Source organism: Peromyscus maniculatus, chromosome 8 (genome assembly GCF_049852395.1).
Source record: "Peromyscus maniculatus bairdii isolate BWxNUB_F1_BW_parent chromosome 8, HU_Pman_BW_mat_3.1, whole genome shotgun sequence".
NCBI lineage: Eukaryota > Metazoa > Chordata > Mammalia > Rodentia > Cricetidae > Peromyscus > Peromyscus maniculatus.
In genome coordinates, this window is record NC_134859.1 from 56,148,901 (window position 1) to 56,175,917 (window position 27,017).

Consider the following 27,017-nt stretch of genomic DNA (forward strand, 5'->3'; position numbering starts at 1 on the left):
AAGTTCTGGGGATCAAAATAGGACCTTCTGTACACTAGGCAAGGGATCTACCACTGAAGCACATCTTCAGTTTTTAGTGTATATATTCTTAAAGAGTATATTTCCCCAAAATAAAAGTTCATCTGCTAATATTAGTGATAAATCCTTGGTCCTGAAAAATGTTTTACCAAGATCTTCAGTGATTTTCTCAGGCTTCCTGTTTAGTGACAGGTGGGTGGACAAGTGTCAGTTTCTGTGGGAGGAGGTGAAAATGACAGTTTCTTCAGCTGAGACAGTGACTGTGACAGTGTTGGAGGGAGTTATGGAAGACACCATGACTGTAGATACAGTCACTCATTACTCATAGGACTATGGCCCTTGGAAGATAAAGCTGCTGAATTCATCCTCACGTTCTCCTCTCCTAGTGGGTTCTTGGCACACAGTGGTTGTTAGTGAAGCAGGAATGCAGAGATTACAGAGATTTAAGGGAAATCTAAGAGACAGGAGGACCTAAATATAATGAGGGGAGGGATGCTGTTTACACCATGAATAAAATAACCAGCAGAAAGACCATGTTTCAGATAATGAGCCACGTTGAGCCCAGACTATTAAGATGGAATGAAGAACTGTCAGCTCTGTTGATGTGGTAATGGTGTGCTGGTCATGGAAGACGAGGTCCTGTCTTAACTTTGGGGAAGGCATAGTGAAATGTTTGAGTGTGAAGTCACCCGATGTCCTGGACTCACAATACTGTGACAGTAATGACAAAGGGGGAATGTGAGTAGTTAAAACAAACTTGGAAAAATGGTTGTGGAGTTCAGTGATTGGACAGGGAAGCTCTTGTGCTCTCCAGTTTTGCAAATGTCTAAAAAATTGTATGAAAAAGTGTCAGGGACAAGGACAGAATCTCTAGTTAGTGGAAAAATACAGACCCCCAATAAGATGGGGAACTAGATCATCTTACAGTCAGATTGCCTAGCAACAGGACATTGAGTCAGAGCCCTTGACCCTCTCACCCTGTAAACATCCTATACAAACATCCTGTTAGCTTGCCCACCTTATGCAGATGACAGCTTCTTGCTCCCCCCACCCTATGGAGCTATATAAACCTTTGTGGAAGAGAAATAAAGTGCACCTTGATCAGAATCCAGACTTGGTGTCTTTCCTTTGTATCTCCTGTCCCTACATTCCCTCCTTATGGTGGTCGAGAACCCGTTGAAGCCCTGCAGGCGGGGCAAAAAAGACCCCTGTTTTTATAACACCCTAAACTTCTGGCCTTGTCACCTGCATTAATGAGGGAAGGACAAGACAGTAGAGACTAGGTGAAAAGTGTGGAAAGTATGCCGGGGAAAGCCAGCCTTTGCCACGCAGAGCTCACTCACCGGTACAGGTTCCTCTCTTTGTCAACCACCTCAGTAGCCACAGGCCCTGTAGGTCCCCAGAAGTCATCTTCGGTCCCCACTGGTTCCAGGTGCTTGTGTCCTGGAGAGGCAGGAGAAGATGAAAGGTCTTTGGTGGTGCAAGTTGTGAGCACCCCTCCTCTAGAAACGGCCAGACAGAGGTCTCTCTGTATTGTCCAGGCTCATCTCCACAGCTTTCCTCAGTGTAGGACCATGGCTGACCTCTTTTCTAGGTTCTCTAGCCTAGGTCTTAGCAGGAAGTGTGTTGTGCAGTTTTCATCACTGTTCAGCAGGCTACCTGCATGCTTTCTATAATATATTGTCTTTCCACTGTGCTTTTTCACCAAGCATCCCACTATAATGCCTGCTCCCAAGCCAACTGTTGTTTTCTTTCTTACTCGTCCGTAAGTGTTGATTTTCCTAGAATGTCTCAAGTGGGTATGTTGAAAGAGAAAAGAACATAACTCAAAATATAGGTGAGCAGGGATAGGGAGGTGTAGACGAATTTCTAAACTGTCTTATTAGTAGAAAACATGGAGCCAGATATAGCGGTGAAAATCTGAGAGAGATCAGAGGAATAAGAACAGCTACGTGCTAATCTTACCTCACCAACTCCCACAGCTTCCAAAAAGCGAGACTTCCTGTCTACCCATGCCTATATGCCTTGATGTTCTGCCATCTGATTTACTTTCTCTGTCCAGCTACATCACTTCCTCCTCCTGCCCAGCTCTGTTACTTCCTGTCTGTCTGTACAGACCTCCATAGTTAACTAGTGTTGGAATTTCAGGTGTGTGCCACCATGTCTGGCTCTGTTCCTAGTGTGGCCTTGAACTCACATAGATCCAGACAGACCCTTGCCTCCTAAGTGATAGGATTAAAGGCATGTGCTAACATTGCATGACTTTTGTATAGTGGCTGGCTTTTCCCTCTGATCTCCAGGCAAGTTTTATTTTATTGGGAGACAAAGTATATTGGGGGACACAATACATCACCACAGGGAGGTAAGTCTCAGGACACAGCAGCTTAGAATGAGACACAGGACCCTGGTATAGAGCCTGATGCAAGCCACAGACTTGAGAAAGGGGCATCAGAAACCCTTAAGGCAGGGAGAAAAGAAAGAAGTATTTTCTCTGGGTTCTAGATGTAGAAGGCCTTGCAAGGGGTAGTGTTCTTGTTTGTAGAGAGCCTGTATTGTTTTATGTCAGAAACAGGGGCATAGAAATGATGACTGGTTTCAGGACATCTGTTGCAGATAATGTTTCTTGTATATGACAGGGATGCTGCTCCTGAAATCTCCATGAAATCTCAACAATATTTCTGCCTCAACAATATCTTCACAATAACAGCTCTAGTTGACATGCTGACGTGGATGGGGAAATATGATAATGCCCCACTCCTAAATGAAGAGCTATAAGTAATTAATAGCTGATAGGAGAGTGATAAAAATCAGTCTCCCCGCCCCCCAGGAAGAATTTCCTAATAGGTTATCTAGTCCCAAGTGTTCAACCTGAAACATATATATGACCAACAGGAAATGGACTCATCGGTTGTTTTTATATATACATATGTTAATACACATATACTTAACAGTAATATTTAAGAACAGGTCATGAATTTAAGAGACTTTCTTGGTGGGACACAGGAGTTGTTGGAGTGGACAGACTGAGGACTGGAGATGATGTAAATATAATATTCATGTATTAAATTCTAAAAAAAATATATTTAAAAAAGAAAGAAATGATGACTTCTTCCCACAGATGCCCCCTTCATCTTCCAATCATGATGCTCTGGGTCTGAACCCATTACATACCTGACTGTAGTCTTTGATGCTTGAATGAGGTCAGGCTATCACCCATTTCTTCTCCAATCGGGTTCTTAGTAGGGTCCATCACATGTGGCTTCCTATACAGAGACATGTTTATTTCCTCGTATGTCAGGGAAACCAGGGCTGTGTACCCAATATCCTCACAAAAGATCCAACTCATCTGTATTGGAACTCAGTCCTGTGCTTCTTCTCATGGCCAGAACTCTATGAAAGTCCCCATTCTCCTAGGTATCCATGATGCTTGAATAGGGATCATCTCAATCCCTCCTTTGCTTTTATTTGGATGTATTCCCCAATGTTTACTCATTAGAAAGTGTCAGGAGCCAATATCATGAGCTATTGTGGGCCAAGATTTGCATACAGCTTATAGCAATTGATAATTAAGATGTCAACCCACTAGAGGAGTGATTCTTAGATGGGATACTCTGTCAAGTAAGGCTTGCAGGTCACTGACTGAATACTGTTGCTCCCATCTGTAATTTCATGTGCAATAACAGCTATGATATCTCCCCATTATCATGCATTTTTATGAACTGTGTATATGTAATCTCATGATTGTGTCTCAATCTTATGGGCACACATATATCTGTAGATGGTCAGGAAGGTGACTTTTCATTAGCTGTGCAATTTTGATATGTAGAAAATATTCTAAGATATGCTTCATAGCTAGATTTATTGTTCCATGTGGATTGTAGACACTTAAAGCCTGCTTTGTTCTTTTTACTCAGACTAACACAAGAAAATAACAATTTCTCTCAGTCTAACACAAACTGCACACAATTAGCTCATTTTTACCTCAGAGCAAGTTTAAACTAGACTAAAGACCTCATAAATAGATCATACATTTAACACTTTACAGTTATACACAAGGTCAGAGTTGTAGGTGACTAATCAAAGTTACTACACAAAGCACCTAAGAAAAGAATGCTAGTTATTCGCTTGCAAAGTCTGCTCATAAAGAGCTATGTCTCAGAGTTTGTCACACTGGGCACTGTGCCCCCTTCCTTGGTCCTGAAACCTTGAAATCTTGGGTTGCCATGATAAATGGCTTGGCTCTTTATCGCTTACTCTAGGAATGTGATTTAGACCAAAGAGAGGTGAATCTTGTAATTTTTATTATGGCCTCAAGCCTCCTGTAAAGAGTATTATTAGGCTAGATGAGAAGAAACAGGAGAACTGGAATAAAGAATTAGAGCTAAGAAATTATAGACAAATAGAACTTAGGAAACATGAGCTGAAAAGAAGCTGTAGATTTAGAGAACAGCTGAACAATAAAAAGACACACAAAGAAGAATGGTGTGAGCTGATTCATTCCTTTGCCCTCAGATCCTTAGATTTCCCTCACTTGTTGTAGCATCTTTTCTGGACTCTGAAAGGGGCCTTAGGGGCTGGCACCAGAAGGACCCCATTAAGAAAGTTAATCCCCAGTGTCAGTGCTGATAGGATGAAGGATAAGATGCAGTGAGATCATGAAGGGGTTAATGCCGTCATTACAGGAATAGATCCTGTGGCCTGACAGGACTTGTCACAAAAGTCACCTTGGCCTCTCACTCTCTGAGCTCCCAGTTGTGCAGTCAGATGGGACAGGAAGAAGGGCTTCCCTAGATGTAGGGTCCATGCCCTTGCCCTTCCTTGTAAACAAAACTGCCAGAAATAATCTGGATTCTTTTTGTTAAGTGCTCAGTGTCAGACATTGTGTTACAGTTGCACAAAACAAACTGATAATCACTCACCCTTAATGCTAATCACCTAGACAGTACCTTCTAGATCTCTCTCTTTTCTGTTCTCTACTCTCCTCCTCCACAGACTCCACCCCAGGCCCAGGATGAAGTGAGCAGTGTCCTGAACCTCTGCAGCATCCTCTGGCAGGCATCTCTGCTTCTGATCTGGTCCCTTCTAGCTCATTTTCTACATAGTAGCTGACCATAAAAGGTGGAGATGCCCCTTCCTAGCTGAGGTGCTGGAATGCCTCTCATTTTCTCTGGGGAGAAGCAGAAGCTTCTTAGCATGGTCTGTTGTTCTTGTTGTGGTGTCTGTCCTCCTCCAGGCCCTCCTATGTCACCATTTCCTGTCCACTGACCTCTAGACCAGTGGAATTCATGGTTATGAACTTTGGAGAGCATGGGGCTTCAGCACAGCCCCTGGGGGGTGGAAAATGACTTTCCTCTCCTGGGGCTTTATGTCCCATAGTACAGTGTGTGTGTGTGTGTGTGTGTGTGTGTGTGTGTGTGTGTGTGTGTGTGTGTGTTGTTCACATACTCCTGTGTATATGTGTGTGTGAGCATTAGGGTTGGGACAGTGATACCCATGGTGGTTTTGTCTTCTAAGAGATTTTCTGTGTCTTCTAAAAACATGGTTTCTGCTTTCATTGTTCCAGTGGTCTGGGTTTCCTGGTGCCTACCATTGTCACACTTGCTGTGCCCAGAGGACTCACCACTAATTCACCTTTCATATTCTTTTTTTTTTCCAATGAAAGAACTTACGTAGGCATGTTATGTGATTCTACTTTTTTAACTAAAAGAAAAAAAAAGACAACCCCCTGACACACAGAATCCATTCTCACTTGGATTGCTGTGGTTCCTGGTTTCTTCCTGGCTCTGTTTGTCTTTCCCATCACCTCAGGACCCTGTTGCCTCCCCTCAGGTCTGGAGCAGAAACATAGTGCCTGGGTTGACCAGTAGGAGTTCTGTGTCCACCCCTTACCATGTGCTGGAGATGAGCAGCCGTGGATTCTTTGCCTTCACAGCTCTGAGCTCCATCATCGCCTGGTCACTGAGAGGGGCCTGGTCCAGCCTGTAAGCACAAGATGAAGCTGTTTCTTCTGGGATTCACCACAGGATCATGAGGCCTCAGGGTCCAGGATCCTGGCCTCTGTTGTCTGTAGATGGAGCCAGTGAGGAGCCTTATATAGGCTTATTCCTCAGTCAAAACCAGGACAAAGGATGGAGAGCAACAGGGTGAGCAGAGGGAGATGTGTCCATGGCACAGTGTCAGTGGGGCCCGTTCAGTGTGCAGAGAGATCTGAATCCAGGATAATGACCTTTGGAACTCTCCAGAGCTGAAATGAGGAGCTGGATCTTTATACCCTGCCCTACATGTCAGTCATTGGAAATAGACTGTCCCAGGGAAAGGTACATGACCAGAAATGAGGGTACTCTTGTTGGAAAATGGCAGCACTGTAGCTATCAGCTTTCCCAGTGGCTAGAGGTCATGGCCATACCCCCTTCGGGATTCTGGGAAGAGGACCACCATAAGCTTCTATATAGTACCACGGCCCTCCTGGTCACTGAGAGGGGCCTGGTCCAGCCTGTAAGCTTCTATATAGAACCACTTTCTGTTCCAGAGCTTTGTCCAACTCTGCTGTTGCCTGAGCTGCTGTCTCTAGGTGGGCCCAACCAAGGCCTATTTCTCCATCAGGCCTAGGAGAAGCCCTCCTGAGCCATTCAATAAAGTAGACCCTCTCATAGCATTACATTTGCGTAATACCATTGGCTGCATAGCATTCAGCAGAGATGGTCAATACTGAATCATGGCTAACAAGTGATATGTCTGTCTCTTTTCCCCAAGCTTCAGGAGGACAGAGCCATGTGTGTCTGTGATTCTATCCCTAGGGTCTGGACCAATGCTTAGAACACAGGGGCCCTGATATGGATGTATGCATGCATGGATTCATGAATGAATAAATGATTGAAGCACTGTCCTAGAGTAAGGCAAACCTGGGAGTCTGTTAGGATATACAGCCTTGCTAATACAAATAATTGCACTCTGCCCGGCTACCTACCTGGTATTATCTTTGTTTTTACATATGTACATTTTATGTCATTACCACCATCAAGGTGGATATGACATTCTTTTAATAGATGAAGAAACTGAGTTTTAGAGATGAAAGTGACTTGCAATGTCACAGGGTGTAAGTGGCACAGCTGGTCAGGAGCCAGGCTGACTGTGCAGTATCTGTCCCTTTTCTTTTCTATGTCTTGTCATCTAGTAATGCACCTGTGTCTCTTCCCTTGCATCCTGCCCAGAGGGAATCCCGCGGCCTTACTTACCACAGGATTCTGAGTTTGCAGGCAGGACTCCTGAGCCCCTTACACAACAGACTCACACCACGGTCTCCCAGGTCATTGAGCTGCAGGTCCAGCTCAGTCAGACTGGAGCTGATCCTGAGCACTGAGGCCAGGTCTGCACAGTGGCTGGATGTAAGGCTACAGTCGACAAGCCTGCATGGAAGATGCTCACCATTAGTTTCTCCAGGGCTCACTGCTCTCAGGAACTCAGCTCAGGTTTCCCTTTGTGAGCACTGGCATGCTGTGTTGGCAGTGCTTAGCTCTCTGGAGTACCTTTTCTAGTCTGGGTGGATAATTCCATGCTTCCCACAGCTGAGCAGCAGGAGCAAGGGAGTACTGGTTGGGAACCACTGCTCTGCTGTGATTGGCCATGGCAAAGTGCCATGAATCTCAGGAAAGCTGACAGGTGTATTTCAAGAGCCATCTGAAGTGAAATTCACCAGCCATAGAATAGGGCATGATATCACTCATCATGTAAAATCTTAATAAAGATGGAGTCCATAGAAACAGAGTAGAAGGCTGGTTACAAGGGCAGAGAGCAGGAGGGACTGGGAGACGCCATTGCCTGGGCCTGGAGCTTTCTTCCCTCCTGCTTCATTTAGCCTCTTACTCCGTGTTCTTGAGCTCTGCTGTAGCCACTTCTGCAGAAGATTTGCTCCGCTGCAGACCTCATGGGGCTGTTGATAGCAATAGCTAGTGGGTTCTCTACTAAATATCAGCCTTTCAGGATCCCCAAGAACAGAATCTATTTGTTTATCATAACAAGTCTGGCCTCTGTTACAGGTGTGGTCAAGTATGTTTGGTGAGTATTTGATAAATACGAAACCTCACTCCAGACACAGCTTTTGCTTTGCTCTCCTGCCATCCATCCCAGCTTCAGTGAAGAACTCAGGCCAGACTCACCACAATACCCTAAGGTGACATCCAGGGCATCTCAGGGTCCTACAAAGACTGCGCAGTGCATAGTAGCTCAGTGGATTTCCACTTAGGTCCAGGAACTTCAGGTTTTCTGTGAACTCAAGGGTGGAGAAGAGAATCTGCCAACTGGCATTAGTGATTGGAGTCCATCTGGATCTGAGGGTGAAAGACAGAGATAAGGGCATGAAAGATATGAATTGTGTGTGCATGGTCTGAGGTGCAGAGCTCCACACAGCAGATTAGGTTTCTATTTGCCTGAGCACCAGGTCTTAATAAGCCATCCCCAGGATTCACCAGCTTCTAGATGCTCCTTTGTTCCAACATCTGTATCCTCTCCTCCATGTGGTTCCTCATCTATATCCTTATCATAGCATGTTGTGTGTTCATTTTGTGTATCTCTTTCTGACTCAATCTAGGTATCCCATAGGGTGTGAACAGGTGGCTAGCATCTTTTCTTTCTAATATACAGTACCCAGCACAGGCCTTGGCACAAAGGGGACCTTGGTAATTCAGGCAGCTTCTTCCTTTTGATGTGAATATAACTGCTTTCCTTATGAACAGAATTCTAGAATCTCATAAAGGAAAACTGGAAAGGAGAGATGGGAAGAGAGCTCAGGAGAGGTTGGTTGAGAGTGACTTTGTAGTGGGATGTTAAGCATGGCCATAAACATTACAGATGTGTTGGTCTATGTCCCTATATCTTTTCAAAAGAAGAGGGAGAGAATAGATAGACAGAGATAGATAGATAGATAGATAGATAGATAGATAGATAGATAGATAGATAGATACAGGGATAGACAGTGATATACAGAGAGAAACACACACACATACACACACACACACACACACAGAGAGAGAGAGAGAGAGAGAGAGAGAGAGAGAGAGAGAGAGAGAGAGAGAACCACCCTATGTGGTATTTCATTCCTTTAATGCCAGAAACAAAGCACACAGGCAGGAGAATGGTGAATTTTAAATCAGGCTAAGCTTCAAACACCTAGGGCCTGGTGTGTGCAACATTTGATCTCTACCACTGTTAAAAAAACAACATAACAAACTCAAAATAATACCACAAGTTCCAAAACACAGAGTAGAGATGGCTAACTTTGACTGAATCAATAGTATAGGATGTTTTCTTTTAATTTACAAAACCAAAAAATGTTAAGGATACCAAATACTCCTAAGGCCACTGTGCTTTGCAAACAGGCTGGTGTTCCTTGTTTCTCTTGCCCTGTCTGGTCTCTGTCTCTGTAAATACTGAGAATTCTTTTGAAGCCCCACAGCAGACCACTTCCGCTTGTAATGTCTGTATCAAGGCCCTTCAAGGCTCAATTGTTTAAAACCATAGACACTTAGAAACAACTTATACTGGCCAAGAACAGGAAAATGATCCAATTCACCAAGGTATTCTCCCTAGGTAATATCATGAGACTATTCAGAATGGTATTGTACTAGACCTTTAGTAACTAGAGAAGACATTCTTGAATTAGTAAGAAAATAAATGTGAATATAAGACAGCAGAGATAGTGTGGCTCAGTGTTCCCATATAAAAGCACATAGAGAAAATATTAAAGGGCATGTCACATTTTTTTCTTTCATACTGTGGATCAAACCTAGGGTCTTGGGCTTATTAGGTGGTGTTTTGAATGAGATGTCACCCAGTCTTGGGCATTTGAATGCTTGGCTCTCAATTGGTGGTACTCTTTGGGGAGGCTTAGGAGATGTGGCTTTGTTGGGAGGAAATATGTCACTAGGGACAGGATTTATGATTTCAAAGCCTTGAGCCATTCCCAGTAGACTCTTTCTGTTTCTTGATTGTGGTTCAAGAAATGAGCTCTCAGCTGCTGCTCCAGTCACGATCTTCCCCTTTGCCAGGGTGGACCTTTATCCCTCTAGAACCATAAGCCAGAACAAACTCTTCTATATGTTGCCTTGGCCATAGTGTTTTATCAAAGCAACAGAAACTTAACCAATACACTAGGTAATCTCTCTTCAAAATGAGTTTCCTTAGTTCCTGATATTTTGAGACAGTTTCACACTATGTAGCCCAGGCTGGACTGGGACTATTGGTCTTCTTGCCTCAGCCTTCTGAGATTGGGGAGACAGGTGTGCATGACCAAGCTCACCTCCCCAATTCTTAATGCTGTCCTCTCTGAGAAATGGAATTTTGGTTGACAGTAATTTTTGTTGTTTTGATAATTGATGTATCCTCACTTTTCTGCAGCAAGTATGTTTTTGTTAGTCTATCCTACTCATATAAAACGAGAGTCATTGAGACAACTTCCTACATGTGTAAGACAGTTTGATCATGTTTGTTCTCTTTGATCAGTTTCCCCTCCTCTCCTCATTCTCTTCCTGTTCTCTAACCTTCACCCCACTACTTGTAAGTTATTTGTTATCCACATGGGCTCTTGCTGCGTTGTTCAGATTGGTGTCTAAGTCCTCAACTCAAGACAATTGGTATGTCCCTGATATTTGCAAGAGTCAAGCCCTACGTAATTAGAGTAGTTGGCTGTTTTCTCTCCCAGTTCTGAAATCCTTGGGGCAGCGACTCTATGTCTCCTCTTGTGATTTATTGGTAGGGACTAACATAAAATCAGTGTTAATGAATCATCTATAGGGGAGAGAGACCCATAATGATACTGAGTCATCACTTCTGCACAGTGGTAGGAGACCCTGGAAGGAGAGGTCTACATTGCTGCTGGGAATGGCAGGAGGTTAGGCACTTCAGGCTGAGTGCCAGGCCATGTTACCTTCACTGACACATACAAGGAAGTCATCTGAGCAGGAAAAACATAGGGACTCTAACAGATATATCTTCTGAGGTGATGATAGGAAGACCTCAGGGCCAAGGTCACTATCATGTAGACATTTCCTAGAGAAATCCTAGAAAGAGAGAGGGTCAGTAACTGTAGACCATTTGAACCTTGTGAGGGGTGAAGAAAATTTGAATCAGAGAATGAAGATGGTTCTTGCCAAGGCATAGAGAGAGATAAAAGCTCATAGCCCATTACATAGTCAGGTACACAGAGACAAGTAGAGAAAGGTGGTCAGATTCAGCAATTAGATATTACTGATGACCTGTATCTTGATGCCCTGGATCCAGCTAAGAGTGCTTCTGGTGCTCGGAACATATGTGCTCCTGGGATCCACAGGGAAGCTGGAGAGAGGACTGTGTCTGGATACTCACAGAACCATCCTGGGGGTCAGCATCATTTTCTTTTGCTGTACACCAGGATTCAGCCAAAGTCCATAGATATAATTGCAAAAATTAATGCAGAATGTGACCACCATGAGCTCCACATCTGTCTGGACTGCCAGGTTTATGTGAAATTCTGGATGTGCCATATCTACTGGGGCCTGCATACTTGTTGCTTGATAATTGTTCATCACATTTGTCAGGAGCTTCTTATCCTGAATCTCATACAGACAGTGCAGTAAACCCAGAGAACGTGGTTGATGGTATAGGGCTTCCTCTTGGATGAGCCATCGTAGTTACATTGTCTCACAAGGCAACCTGCAGGCAAAGATCTTCTCCATCTCTCTCATTCCATTTTCACTTAAAAGACCAAATAGGAATTGCATAGTGAGATGCTCAAACAGGTCATGTCTTCCATAGACTTTCTTCAGTGTTTCCACAATATCATAGGTTTCCACAAAGTCATGTTTCTCCTCATAATTCTTCAAGATGCAGGACATTGCTGCAAAGAACTCCTGGAGACACAAGTTGGCAAAGCTATAACTCACAGAGCTGAGCTGCTTTTGAATGACACCCACCTTCAGGAAAGGGGCAATGATATCCTCAGATAACCCTTGCTTCCAGAGATCTCTCTTACTGAACAGGCTCCTTCTTCTCCAGATCCCCTCAGCAGCCAGTGAGCAGAGCCTTCTGAAAGGGGTCCCCAAGGCATGACCAGGAAGAGTCTGGGAAAGGTATTTCAGGCAGAGGGCTGTGGTGGTCTGTGAGGTCAGTGAGAGGTCTCTTCCCTGTTCCATCTGCTGCTTCAGGCATGTGCAGACCAGCCAGGACACCCAGGGCACCACACACAGGGTCGAGAGCACTGGGTTTGATTTAATTAAGCTAAAAGCTTCAATTGCTTCTTGTTTCTCTGTGAAATATTTGTAGATATATTTCTTCCTTCCAGACTTAGAGAAACCCAGGACTTCTACCCAACGTGGCTGCCCTAAAGAAGGAACAAACTTCTGAAAATACGTGGTCCGAGCTGTGAGCAGAAGGAAAACCCCAGGCAGGATGGATTTCCCCAGTAAACTGCCCAGCAGTCTGTGCACAGGCTGTGGCTCATTCCAGTGCAAACAGAGTTCAGGATTCTGCTCCTCCAAGATCCATGCTGGCTCATCTATGCCATCCAGGATGAAGAGCAGCTTCTCAGGGTGAGACAGGATCTTCTTAATGGGAGCTACAGGCACAGTCTGGTCTTTTGCTATGAGCTCAGCCAGACTCAGTTTCTTGTACTGGGCCAGCTCTCTGCAGCTGAAGTAGAAGACATGCTGGAAGTGATCCCTGTAGAGCTGGCCTTCCCCCCATGCTCTCCTCACCTGCCTGGCCAGCGTTGACTTCCCAATCCCAGCAGTCCCCTCTAATACGACTAGTTGAGGCTCTTCCTGGGTATCTGGGTTTGGGTTAAATAAGTCTTGGATCTCAATCAGATGTCCTCTCTCCTCTCCTTTACCTTTACTCCCACTTTTCCAGACCATGGTCTCCCAGCCTCTTGGACGAGGTTTTTGTAGAAGTAATAGCTGTGTGAAATTTTGGAGCAAATCCTTGGTTTTCCAGGACGCAGTGTGGTAAAGACTCTTTCTTTCTTCATTCTGATGCATTTCTGAAATGAATCATAGATTAGGGAAGAATGATGGAGAGTAAGTGTCCACAGTAGAGTTGTTTCTCCTTTCATTCTTCCTCTCTTCCTTCCGCCCTTCAACACCTGGATAAACTTAGACATCTGTCTAAGCTGTACGACAGACTGGCTGTGGGCACTGGGATATTCTGAACAGGGCAGTGCAAAGAATGTGAGATTTAGACTATAAGATTCTAGTTCAAGTCTTCACTTGACTAATTAATAATAATGCTGTATTATTTCATTCACACTTTAGATATTTATTAATGTTTTACTCTGTGTCAGATCTGCTCTAGTGGCAGAGAATGAAGAGTAAGTTCACAGGCACAGCTCTGTTCTCATTCAGTCTATGGGATGATCCCATAGCTCCATTGTGCTTCAGCTTTCCCATCTGTAATTGGGGGCTGTGATCTCTACTGCAGAAGCCATGGAGTACTGGGGAGATTATAGACATTGGAGCCAATGTCTGCTCCTGACAGATCACATTGGCCCCCACCATTGCAGTCCTGACAACATCATTCTGTAAGTTCTGAGATTGTGTGTCTGAAGGGATGGTCTTGGGATGCTTAGAGTTCATGTTTCACTGAACCAAGCTCATAGGAACTCACAAACTTTAGACCGACAGCTGTGGAACCTACATGGGACTGAACTAGACGCTCTGCATACAGGAGTCAATTGTGTAGCTGGGTCTGTTTGGAAGGCACTGGGCAATGTGATCAGGATCTATCCCTGGTGCATGAGCTGGCTTCCTGGATTCCATTACTTATGGTCAGACACCTGACTCACCCTTGATGAAGTGGGGAAGGACTTGGTCCTGCCTCAACTGAATGTACCAGGCTTTGTTGTCCCCCCATGGAAGAACTCATCCTTTTGGAAGAGGGGATGAGGGGTGGGGGGGAGAGGCAGGGGTAGGGGGAATGGGAGGATGGATGAGAGGGGGATCTGTGGTTGGTATGTAAAATGAGTAAAAATAAATTTAAAAAAATAGTTCATGTTTCAAGACAGACTTATTCCCCTCTCCCCAGGCCTGCCTTCCAGATATCATTGGTAACAACAAGCCTTGTTTGTGACTACTGTTTGGAAGTCTTTAGTTTCCACTGAAACTCATTTGACCCTTGGGGACAAGGGTCTAGTGTGAGTATCTGGAGTCATGGGGCAGGCCCCTTATTAAGTGACCAATGCTTTTCTTCTAGAAATGGGCAAGCTGTTGTGGGAAGGGGTTCCCTTTCTTTCCTGCAGGCACCTGCTTGCCTGTATACTTTTTTCCTTAAGCAGACCAGTTACAGTCTTTCTTATTCTTGGACTTCAAACTCCAAAAGCATAATTAAATATACAAGTTCTAAAAAAGCAAACAAAAACCAACCAACTAAACACACAAATAAAAAGGCCACTAAGCATGGTTGTATAGTCCTGTAATTCATCACTCAGAAGATAGAGGCAAGAGCATCAGGAGTTCAGGGCCAGCTTTTCCATATGATGAGTTTGGAAACATCCTGGACTGCAATCAGTCAGTCAGTCAGTCAGTCAATCAGTCAATCAACTAATCAAACAACAAGAACAACAAAAGTTACCCAGTCTCTCTTTCCTCGCCTGGCAATTGAAAACACAGGAACATGCTTGCTCTTGATGTCACCTGCCCCACCGTTCACACAGCACACTTCGCTGGCTTCCTCCCTCCTGCCCTACTCCCCCTTCCTCCAACCAGTGCATCTGAGGAGTCCTCTCTCCAGGTGGACCTGAACACAAATCTCATCTCAGCATCTTTGGAAGGAACTCAAGACAAGACAGATAGGAGGATGCCCCATGGACCAGAATTCAAGTTCATCCCTCAGCACCTGCTGGTTTCCCAAAGTACAAGGCAGTTGCCTATCCTGCCTTGGCTAAAATACTGAAGAATATTTGGGGAGATCACAGAGTGTATTATTTGTTCACAGAATTAGCTTTTGAGAGCCTGGCTTTAGGGGCTAACACGCCTCTGAAATTAGGATCTATGGATCTGCTCTCATTGTCTTCTGTAGGACAACATCTAACATCTCCTGAGTGTAGCAGGCTGACAACTAATGAGTGTGGCCAAGGTCTGCCTGGCTCAGACCATGTCTGCTTGAGGGAAGCAGATACAGAGATCCATAGCTGGGTCCCAGGTGAAGCTCCAGGAGTCCAGTTGATGAGAGAGAGGAGGGATTCTATTAGCAAGAGATATCGAGACCATGATTGGAAAAAATACAGAGACAACTAGCCAAACTAGTGGAAACACATGAACTATGGACCAATAGCTGAGGAGCCCCCACAGTACTAGACTAGGCCCTCTGGATAAGCGAGACAGTTGTTTAGCTTGAACTGTTTGGGGGCCCCCCAAGCAGTGGGATTGGGACCTGTCTCTAGCACATGAGCTGTTTAAAATAATTCATGTCCAGCAAGCCAGCCTTGCAGAGAATATTGGAAGCAATACTTATACTGAGGAGAGAAATAAGCCTAGCTAAGAGACAGTAGAAGGAAAACTTAATTACTGAAACACACACTGTGACTAAGACCTCCAACAGGAAACAACAACAAAATTCTTATGATTAACATACACACCTTTTAATAGTAACTTCAATAGTGATAATGACATCTGTTCCCTAATAAAAGGCTGGCTTGATGGACTAAGAAAGGAAATCACTCTTTCTGTTATCTATAATTATTCATCTTGGCTTTAAAGACAGGCAGCACCTTACAGAGAAAGGATGGAAACTATTCCTAGCAAATGAGACCAGGGAGCAAGCAGGTGCTGCTATCCTAGTACCTGACAAAAAAGACTTTAAACTAAAATGAATCAGGAGAGATAAATAAGGACACATCATTATAACGAAGGGATCAATTAGCCAAGAAGACATTACAATCCTAAAAATATATGCACCAAACTCTGGTGGTCCCAATTTTGTAAAAAGTGTAGTACTAGAATGCAAGCACAGAGTAACATCAACCTAAGAAGAGCAAGTGATTTCATACTCCACTTTCTCTAACACAGAGCTCATCTGGACAAAAAAACTAACAGAAAAACATCAGAATTAAATGACACCATACATCAAATGGACTTGACAGATATCTACAGAATGTTCCACCAAAACAACAAAGAATATGTATTTTTACTCAGCAGCCCAAGGAAGTTTTTCTAAAATAAACCACACCCCAGGGCACAAAGTTGAAATACCTCTGTGTATTCTGTCTGACCATATTAAAATAAAACTTAAAATCAACAGCAAACAAATCTGTATTAAGTCCACAAACTCATGGAGATTAAACCACTCATTACTGAAAAATGAATAAGTCAAGGAAGAAATCAAGAAAGAAATAAAAACTCTGTAACTAAATGAAAGGAAAACACAATGAAACAAAACCTCTGTAATGAGTTAAAAGCAGTCGTATAAGGGAAAATTATAGGTCCAAGTACCTACATTAAATGTCAGAAAGATCACAGATAAATGACATAATGAAGAGACTCAAGAGTTTGAAAAAACAAGAATAAACCAACCACAAATCCAGTAGATGGCAAGAAATAATAATAAAATCAGAAAAAAAAACCTAGGCAGAAGTTAATGAAGTAAAAGAATACAGAGAATCAATGAATCTACAAGCTGGTTCTTTGAGAAATTAAAGAAGATTGACAGACACTTGTCCCAACTAACCAAAAGAAAAAAGAGAGTTTCCAAATGAACAGAATCTGAAATGAAAAGGGAAATATTACAACAGACAACAAAGAAATTCAGAACTGTACAAGGAAATACTTTAAAAACTTGTACTCTATTGAGTTATAAAATTAAAAGAAATGCACAAAATTCTGGATTCATCCAAGTCCCCAAAGTTAAACCAATAAGAGATCCACAAGCTGAACAGACAAAAAACAAATAAGGAGTTTGAGACTGTAATAAAAAGCCTTCTGACTAAAATCAGCCAGGCAGAGATGGTTTTACAGAAGAATTCTACCAGATTCTCAAACAAGATGTACAATTCTTCTAAAGTTATTCATAATAAAACAAACAAACAAACAAAACATCATGCCCATAGAAACAGGAGCACTTCCAAACTTCTTCTATGTAGCCAGTATAACACTAATACCGAAACAAGATAAGCACACACACACACACACACACACACACACACACACACACACACACACACAAACACAAACCAAACCAAACAAAAATCCCTCAAAAACTACATGCCAATTTCCCAGATGAACATAGAAGAAAAAAAAATCCTTAATAAAATACTTGTAAACTGATTGCAGTCATATGCAAAAAAGAACATCCACCACGATCAAGTTGGTTTTCTACTGAGAAGCAGGGTGGTTCAACAAACATATGAATGGTTGTTTGAAAGAAAACAGTCTTCATAGGGAGTGGCACTCTTAGGAGGTGTGTAATTGTTGGAGGAAGTGTATCACTGTGGGGGTGGGCTTTGAGGTCTCCTATGCTAGAGCTATGTCCATGTGGATACAGACCCCTTCTACTGCCTGCAGATCAAGATGTAGAACTCTCAGCTCCTTCTCCAGCACCATGTCTGACTGAACGTAGTCATGCCCCATCATGATGGTAATGGACTAAGCCTCTGAAACTATAAACCAGCCCCAATTAAATGTTTTCTTTTATAAGAGTTGCCATGATCATGGTGTCTCTTCAGAGCCTTAGGAACCCTAAGACAATATACAAGTTAATTAAGATAAAAAATCATATAAATGGGCTTAAAATTACATGATTATCTCAGCAGATGCAGAAAAAAAGCCTTTGATGAAATCCAAAATTCCTTCATGAGAAAAGCTGTAGAGAGAATAGATTCAGAGGACCCATACCTCAATATAATGAATGCTTTTTATAACAAACACACAGTTAACATTTTTCCTAAATGTAGAAAGACTTCACAGTAATCTAGTTAAAATCATGAATGAGAAAGGGCTGCACGATATTCTCACTCCTTTTCTTCCTTAAAAGTTTTTTCATTTTATTTTTTTATTCTATGTATATGGGTCTTTTGCCTGGATGCAAGTCTGTGCACTGCATGTGCGCAGTGGCCTCAAAGGTCAGAAGAGGGTATCAGATCCCCTGGAACTGGACTGACAGACAGTTGTAAGCTGCCATGTGGGTGCTGGAAATTGATCCCAGGTCGTCTGGAAGAACAGCCTGTGCTCTCAACTGCTGAGCCACTTCTCTACCACCCCTCCCCCACTCCTTTTCATATAGTGCTCAAGGCAGTAGCTGGAGCAATAATGCAAGAGAAGGAAATTAAATGGAAACAAGTCGGAAAAGAAATCAAATTATCTCTCACATGATACGACATTGTATATAAGAGACTTCCTTAAATGATCAGCAATTGCATCAAAGTGGCAGGATAAAAAAATAACTTAACAAAAATGATTAGCCTTTCTATCCACTGCCAACAAATATGCTGAGAAAGGGATTATGAACACTTTCTGATTTCCTACAGCCTGACAGAAAATAACATATTTAAGAATAAGCCCAACTAAGAGGTGAAAGACTTCTGCAGTGAAAACCTCAAATCCATGAATAAACGGATTGAGGAAGACACAAGAAAATGGAGAGAACTCCCATGCATGTAGATTGGCAGAATATTGTGAAAAATGAGCATTTTACAAAAAGCAATTTACAGATTCAATGCAATCCCAATCAAAATGCCCACAGCATTTATTAAAGCTTTTAAAACTTTTTTCCTTTTTAAGAAAGATTATTTCATTTCATGTTTATGAGTATATTGCCCAAATGAATGTATGTGTACCGTGTTTGTGCCTGGAGCCCATGGAGGTCAGAAGAGAACACTGAATCTGGAGCTCAAGGTACAGATGATTGTGAGCCATGGTATGGGTGCTGGGAACTAAACCTGGGTCCTCTACAAGAGCAAATAAGTGCTCTTAACCACAGAACAATTTCTCTAGTCTCTGCATCCACCACAACACTTTTTTTTGAGATAGAGTCTCTCTATATAGCTCTGGCTCTCCAAAAACTCATTATGCACACTGGGCTGGCATTGAACTCTCAGAGATCTGCCTGCCTCTGTCCATTGAGTACTGTGATACAGATGTGTGCCACCATGCCTGTTTTATCACAATACTCTTCACAGAAATAGAAAGAAGATCTTAAAAGTCACATGAAGCCACAAAAGACTCTAGATAGCCAAACCAGTCCTGAGCTAAACAATGTTGGAGGGATTACCATTCCAGATTTTAAGATTTATTACAGTGCTAGAAATGAAATAATAAATTTGATAAGTAAATGTATATAACTAGAAAATATTATATTAAATGTGGTAACCCAGACCTAGGAAGACACATTCATGTCCTCTCTCATTTGTGGTTCCTACCTCCAAATCTTCAGATGTTATTATGCAACCTGGAGTCTCTGCGAAACCAGGGAAGAGAAAAGGGACCATGAGTTGGGGAGGAGCTCTAGAGAGGGGAATAGAATGATAAGGTTCTATATGGGAAAAAATGAAGTGAGGGGTCTTTAATTGGTGAAGGGGAGGGAGGACAATGTTGAAGTGAGAGAGGAGGGATAAAAAACACAAAGGATATTATTCAGGGAGTCACCTTGCTTTATATGTACTTAAAATTACCACAGTGAAACGTCAACATGAAAGAAAAAGAACATCAATAAACAGAGCATCACTGGAGCACAGCACGGTTATTTGTTGTTCTGTTGCTTCTGCCATCTTTGAGACTGTGTCAGCAGAGCTGTACGGGTGTGACAGAGACCCACAAGTCTACAATATCAGACATTATGTCCTTTACTCTGAGTTTCCCAACTTTCCTCTTGATACATCACAAAGCATGCCATGTGGATTGAGCATTTACTATGAAGCTGCTGTTGGATATTAAGTTACTCAAGTTCTCAGATGAGACACCCCTTCAGAACATAGAATCAATGAAATGTGCCTTTCCCTTCAATTGGTCTTTTCTCTATTGTTGATAATAGCTAATACAGAAGCCATTTCCCCACCACCCTGCCTGCCAGGATCCTCTAATCCAATGGGCTGTTTAGTTACAGCAACTTTTAGTCCTCATAGCTTCAAACTTGCTTTTTTTTTTTCCAGCTTTAAGGTTACCGAATTCCATGGATGTTATTGCATTTGTATGTTTCTATAATATTGCAATATGGAAGGTCATATTGCATAAAAAATCAAATACTCAAAATGTACTTCTCATGGAACCATTTTGCCTTGAATTAATAGCAAAAGGGGAATAAGGCGGGGTGGGGTGTGTGTGTCAGTCTCTGTTCAGGTAGTGTCACTAAAAGACAGGGAATATGAGAAGCGCCAACATCTGCATCTGTTGAACAGATCTGAGTCTCTGGAACACTAGATGACTCATAATGGAGTCCCAGCTAACTGGAACTCCTCTAATTTGGTGCCAAAGCCCAGGGTGTTGCCTGCTTCCTGCCCTTTGTCTGCAGACACACTGCATAGGAATACTGCCCCCCCCCCATAATGTGGGCTGCGTGTCATTTGGACTCATTGGGCAGTAACTTGATATGATCTTAGGTAATTGGATAATGTATGCATATATGCCAGTGAACATACAGATTAAACCAAATCTGCACCTTGATGATGTTCTCCAGAATCTGCTTTTCAGAAAACTCTTCCGGACTCCCTCGCCCTCACACTTCCCCAACCCAAGTGAGAGGAAGAAAAACCCCACACTATAAGATGCCTCAAGTCCTTCCTATTTTTCTTCCCCTTTTTCTGTTTAGAATGGGAAGTGGTGGGACTAAATAAGTCAGTTGATGCACTTTAAGCCTGGGCCATATTTCAAGACCCTGGATTCTACAAGTTTACTGCAAGCTGGCAGTAGAAGAAGGAATGCTGTTCTTCGAGGCAGCTCTGTTTTCCAAGGATGGCATCTCTCAGCACTGAGAGGCAGTTTTGCTCAAGGATGGGCCCTTGGCACTCAGAACCTGCATTTTCATGGATTTGGTGTGACTGTCCTCATTGACCCATGCCAGAGAGAGGAAGACAGAGGCGTTAAGTGAGTGAATGGTGACAGTGAAGGTTGAGCCTCCACTTCTCTCAGCCTTGCTCTTCTTGTCTCCAAGGTGGGACAACAGCAGTCTCTCTCTCTCTCTTAGGAGTGACTGTGAGATTTAAGTGTGAGTGAAATGCAAGGGAAGCCCTGGGCACAGGGCCTGACATGAGTGGGTGCTCAGCAAACCCCTGATGACCTGTTGACCATCTGGGAAGGTGAGTGATGAGGGAACCTGTGGTAATGGATTCTCCTGTCTGTCAGTTCGCTGCCCAGAAAGCTAGTTGTGTTCCTGTGCTGGAGAAGACACTGTCCTTAATTCCAAGGGCCTCCTGGGAGCAGAGGTGTGCCCAACAGTGAGACTCCAGGAGCAGGATCTCTAGGGTGGTTTCTAGGGCTTTTCAGGTCCAGAGTGCTATGCTGGGACTTTGCCCCAGGGGACTGAGTCTTTGATCATGTCTTTGCTTCACCATCAGAAGCTCATGTAGGGCGGATGAGAGATGCCCACCCTTCCACCTCCTGCTCATCAATACCTGAGACAGGTGGAGGAGCTGACCCTGGGGTCCAGTGAGTGGAAGAGCTGGCCCTGCCCCTCACCTGCAGAACTGCAAAGAGTGGCCTCTGTACCTCATGTGGGCAACACAATAGAGACAGTCTTAATGGTGTAGGTGTGGGAGAGCTGACCCTGAGGATGTGAAAGCAGGAGAACTGGCCCCACCCCTCCCTCACTGCTGCAAGAGGTGAATCAGCCGGGACAAGGCTGGAGAGCCCACCCTGGTGGTGAGGACAGGGGAGAACTGGCAGGCGGACCAACTCTACAGCTGCCTGGGCCGAGAACCAGGGTTATGACTTGGTCTGCCCCAACATCCACCCATCTATGATGTGCTGGAACATGTGAGGGGACCAGACCCATAGACCCTAAGCTGCAGGATCTCCATGACACAGGGCAACAATAGAAAAAGAGGAGTCCCAGTGAGGCCCCACATTGATAGCGTAGCAGAAACCAGAGGCCTCCAACCAGACCAATGACTCTTTGCAATGAACACTTGCAAGTAAAGATATATGGACAAAGGGGTTTACTGTGTGACTCACTGTCACACTGCAGCCTCCATGACAAGATTTTAAATTCCCAACTTTTCGTCCATTTTTTTTCTCTTAAATTTTGTTTTATTTTGGGGTGGTGATGGTGCAGGAACAGAGGACAGATACAAAGGGATGGGAAAATGATTGGTATCAAGATACATGATGTAAAAGACACATAGAATAAATAGAAAGTAAAAAAAAAAATTAAGCTCATGTCACCTGGGCAGTGAATTTAGACTTTCAGCTGGAGGCTACCTCATCCCAGGAGCTTCCTGATTGCTGTGCTATGGGTTAGAAGGTGGTTCCCAGTCCTCAGACACTCCCTCTGATATTAGAAGATTGGGTGTATCTTGGCCTAAAACTCATGGTCCAGGGCAGGGGTGGGGTGGGGCTTGGGTTGGAAAAGCTTGGTGAAAGTGTGAATAGGGATGTCCCTGTGAGAGAGAAAAAGGAGGAAACAGCCAGTTCCCAACACCCACTGTGCTTCAGAGAGTTACACTTTGAACTCCCACAATGATCCTGTGAGATGGTGAGATGGTGTGATGGCTAGTAATGTCAATGCCACGGGATCTAGAAATACCTAGCAAAAGTGTCCCTGGGAAGATTTCTGAGGGCTAGGTTAGGTAAACTGAGGTAGGAAGGTCCACCTTAATTTCAGGTGGCCCCATCCCAAGGGCTGGAGTCCTGGACTGAATAAGAAGGAAAAGTGAGCTGAGCTCCAGCATTCATCTCTCTGTTTCCTGACTAAACACAATGGGAGCAGCTGTCTCAGTCTCCTGCATCTAAGGCTTTTCTGCCCTGGTGGACTATATTCTAGATTTGTGAGCCAAATAAACCCTTTCTTCTTTAAATTACGTTTGTCACAATAACATGACAAGTAACTAATACCCCGGGGTTAGTAAATTTTAATAGGATCTCACGCTCCTCCAGCTTACTGTTTGTTGGGAAGAATGGACTGTGAAGGGAGAGACAATGTCTAGGTGTGGGCAGGATTTCCTCAGAGTAGCAGCGGGATGAAGGAGGAGGAAATGATTTCTCAGGCTCTCATTGTTCTAGATTCCAGCCCTGCATCTGTCTCTATGTGCTGTGTGCTTGGACAAGTTAACCTCTCTCTCTAGATCTTGTGCACTGAAGAGAGGTGGCTACTTTGATGCTTGAGAAGAGGAAGAGGCAAGGGTGTGTGGCCTGAGTAACTAGATATGAGGGAGTCAGTAGAAGAAACTGGCTGAAGCTGAGGCAGGGGCCTACCCTCTTCTCAGGGTCCAGCTCAAGAGAACAGATCTTGGAGCTTCAGGCCTTCATGACCCCTGGGATCCTCAGGTCCCACTCATATTTTGAGCTGAACTTTGGGTGCCAGTTGTGCTGGGCTCACTGCTGACCCTACCCCCATGGGCTCCATTTTCTCCTTGTGTCAAATTCAACTTCATCACTGCAGAGCCCAGAGGGATCAATTTCTAGCCTGTGACTCTTAGTACTCTACAATGGCTCCTCTGCTTTTCCATTTAAGTCCCCCAGCCAAGGTCCCCATAGGGGTGGAGGCTCACCTGTGAAGAAACCTCATCTATGTGGACTTGAAGTCCCATCCATAGCCCACAGTTCAGCTTACCTTTGCTTTGAAATCCAGAGTCCTCAGGTTTCCATTTTTCAAGTTTCTTCTTTGAGATCTGAAAGTGTTTCAAGGAATCATGGACTTTGCTCAACAGTTCTAAGTCATTTGGCCATTCAAGGAACTTCATGTTGGGTGTGCTTATGGATCTGAGCAATGAAGGATGTCCTGTGGGAAGGAGAGAGTGTGTTGTTTGTCAGAGAGGCAGCTGTAGAAGCCAATCAAGCAAAGCTGGGGTCCTACCTGCTTACCCTCATTCCCTTCTCTATAGTCATGGGGAGAAAGGCACTGTCACAAGTGCTGCTGGGAAATGGTCCTGCTTCGGGACCATGAAGTTTACACATCTGTCCTGGTTCTACACTAGTCCTCTGTGGGAGTCTCTATTCCTTTCTGAGCCACAGCTCCCTCATGTGGAGCTCTGAGCTTCTGTCCCACGGGGATGCAAGCTTTAACAACAGCAGCAATTTCATGGGCTTACAATTATTGAACATTTGTTGGATATTAGACTACTCACATTCAATGTGATTATCACTTTACTCCCACAGCCCAAGGAGACAGGTGTTTACCCTCCCATTTCCCAGATGGAGACATTGATGAGGCCTGTAATCTACCTCTGCCCAGCTTCAAAGTCTGGAGTTATAACTTCTGTGTCACTAAGTGCTTGTCTTGGGAGCTGGCTTGAACCGTGTGTCAGCCTTCTCAGAACCCTCCAAAATGCTTGCCTCTTTCCCCTACAGATTCTGAGTTTGATGATATTTATGTATGAAAGTGTCATGGAATCTATCTGTGGATGCTAGCCAAAAAAGATGAAAGAAAGAAAAGCATGAGGTTGTACAGTACCACAGTAAAAACTTAAAGTGAAACAGAAAGGGTCGTCGGTAAACACACCATCATTGGAGCACAGCATGGCCATTTGCGCTGTTGTCTGTGTGTCTTGGAGACTGTGTCAGCAGAGCTGTGCAGGTGTGACAGAGACCCACAAAGCCTACAATATCAGACATCATGTCTTGTACCCAGTTTCCCACCTTTCCTCTTTCTTCATCACAAAGCATGCCATGTGGATTGAGCATTTACCATAAAGCTGTTTGTGGTGGTATTGTGTTCCCCAAAATATTGTGTACCCTAATAAATTTATCTGGGGTCAGAGAACAGAACAGGTACTAGACACAAAGGCTAGAAAATGGTGGCACTCACACCTTCAATCCTAGCATTCCAGAGATAGAAATCCCTCTGGATCTCTGTGAGTTCAAGGCCACATTGGGAACAGCCAAGCATGGTGACACATGCCTTTAATCCCAGGAAGCAAGCCTTTAGTCCCAGGGAGTGATGGTAGAAAGGAAAGATATATAAGGTGTGAAGACCAGAAACAGGAAGCATTTGGCTGGTTAAGCATTTGGCTGGTTAAGCATTCAGGCTTCTAGCACAGTTCAGCTGAGATCCATTCTGGATGAGGATTCAGAGGCCTCCAGTCTGAGGAAACAGGACCAGCCGAGGAGCTGGCGAGGTGAGATAGCTGTGGCTTGTTCTGTCTCTCTGATCTACCAGCATTGACCCCAATAACTGGCCTCAGGTTTGTTTTATTAATAAGACTTTCTAAGATTCCTGCTACAGCTGTTGTTGGATATTAAGCTACTCAAGTTCTCAGATGAGACATGCCATTGGGACTTAGAATAAATGAAAAGTGCCTTTCTCTTCAATTGGTCTTTTCTCTATTGTTGATAATAGCTAATACAGAAGCCATATTCCCATCACCCTGTATACCAGGGTCCTCCAATCCAATGGGCTGTTTAATCACAGTAACTCTTTTGTTCTCATAGTTCCATACTGGGCTATTTTCATTCCTAAAGTTTTGCGGTCCATTGATGTTATTGCATTTGTATGTTTCTATAAGATGCCTCAAGTCCTTCCTATTTTTCTTCACCCCTTGCTATTTTGAATGAGTAGTGGTGGGACTGATTAAGTCAGTTGATGTGCTTTAAGCCTGGGCCATATTTTAAGGGCCTGGATTCTGCAAGTTTACTGCAAGCTGTCAGTGGAAGGAGTGTTTTTCTTTGAGTGTAGCTCAGATTTGAAAGGTGGCATCTCTCAGCACTGAGAGGCAGTATTGCTCAAGCTCAGGCCCTTGGCACCCAGAGCCTGTGCATCTCTGGCTTTGGTGTGACTGTCCTCATCACTCTGATGCCAGAGAGAGGAAGACAGAGGTGTTAAGTGTGTGAATGGTGACAGTGAAGACTGAATACAGTTCAACTGTGAGCCTTCACTTCTCTAAGCCTTGCTCTCCCCCCCCCCATTTTTCTTTATTTAAGGAATTTTCTACTCACTTCACATACCACCCACAGATTTCCCCCTCCTCCCTCCTCCCACCCTGAGCCCTCTCTCCCAAGCCACCCCTCATTTCCACATCCCCCAAATTGAGGTCTCCCATGGGAAGTCAGCAGAGCCCAGCACACTGAGCCTAGGCAGGTCCAAGCCCCTCCCCATTGCACCAAGCCTTGCTCCTCTTGTCCCCAAGGTGGGACAACAGCAGTCTCTCTGTCAAGAGTGATTGTGAGATTTAAGTGTGAGTGAGATGCAAGGGAAGCCCTGGTCACAGGGCCTGACATGAGTGGGTGCTCAGCAAACCCCTGATGACCCCTTGGCCACTTGGGGAAGGTGAGTGATGAGGAATCCTGTAGTAATGGATTCTCCTGTCTGCCAGTTCCCTGCCCAGAAAGCTAGTTGTGTTCCTGTGCTGGAGAAGACACTACCCTTAATTCCAAGGGACTCAAAGGGGCAGTGCTGAGCCCAACAGTGACACTCTAGTGGCAGGATCTCTAGGCTGCTCTTGAGGGTTATCCAGGTCCAGGTGCTATGCTGTGCACTGTGCCCCAGGGGACTGAATCTTTGCTTCACCCTTAAGAGAAGCTCATGTCACCTGAGCAGTGAATTTAAACTTTCAGCCGGAGGCCACCTTGTTCCAGGAGCTTCCGGATTACTGTGTTATGGGTTGGAAGGAGGTTCCCAGTCCTCAGACACCCCTTCTGATATTGGAAGATTGGGTGTATCTTGGCTTGCAAACTCATGGTCTGAGGGTGTGGCTGGGAAAAGCTTGGTAAAAGTGTGACTAGGGCTCTCAGAGTGACAGACAGACACTAACACAATGAACTCCCACAATGACCCTGTGGGATGGTGTGATGGCTACTAATGTCAAGTTCACAGGATCTAGAAGCACCTGGCAGAGATGTCTCTGAGAAGATTTCTGAGGGCTAGGTTAGGCAAACTGAGGTAGGAAGGCCCACCTG

At 44.1% G+C, this 27,017-nt stretch overlaps 1 pseudogene across 1 annotated transcript in view; it reads right to left on the reverse strand.

The window, feature by feature from the left end:
- The window catches only part of LOC102928374 (NACHT, LRR and PYD domains-containing protein 1a-like), a 44,432-nt pseudogene that overhangs the window by 12,910 nt on the left and 4,505 nt on the right, over nt 1-27,017 (reverse strand). The window contains exons 4-10 of the transcript XR_013041723.1: nt 23,737-23,904; nt 11,377-13,027; nt 8,175-8,345; nt 7,254-7,424; nt 5,908-5,997; nt 3,190-3,281; nt 1,362-1,461 (exon numbers count right to left, since the gene is read on the reverse strand). The product of XR_013041723.1 is annotated as an NACHT, LRR and PYD domains-containing protein 1a-like (transcript). The remainder of the gene's footprint in view (nt 1-1,361; nt 1,462-3,189; nt 3,282-5,907; nt 5,998-7,253; nt 7,425-8,174; nt 8,346-11,376; nt 13,028-23,736; nt 23,905-27,017) is intronic.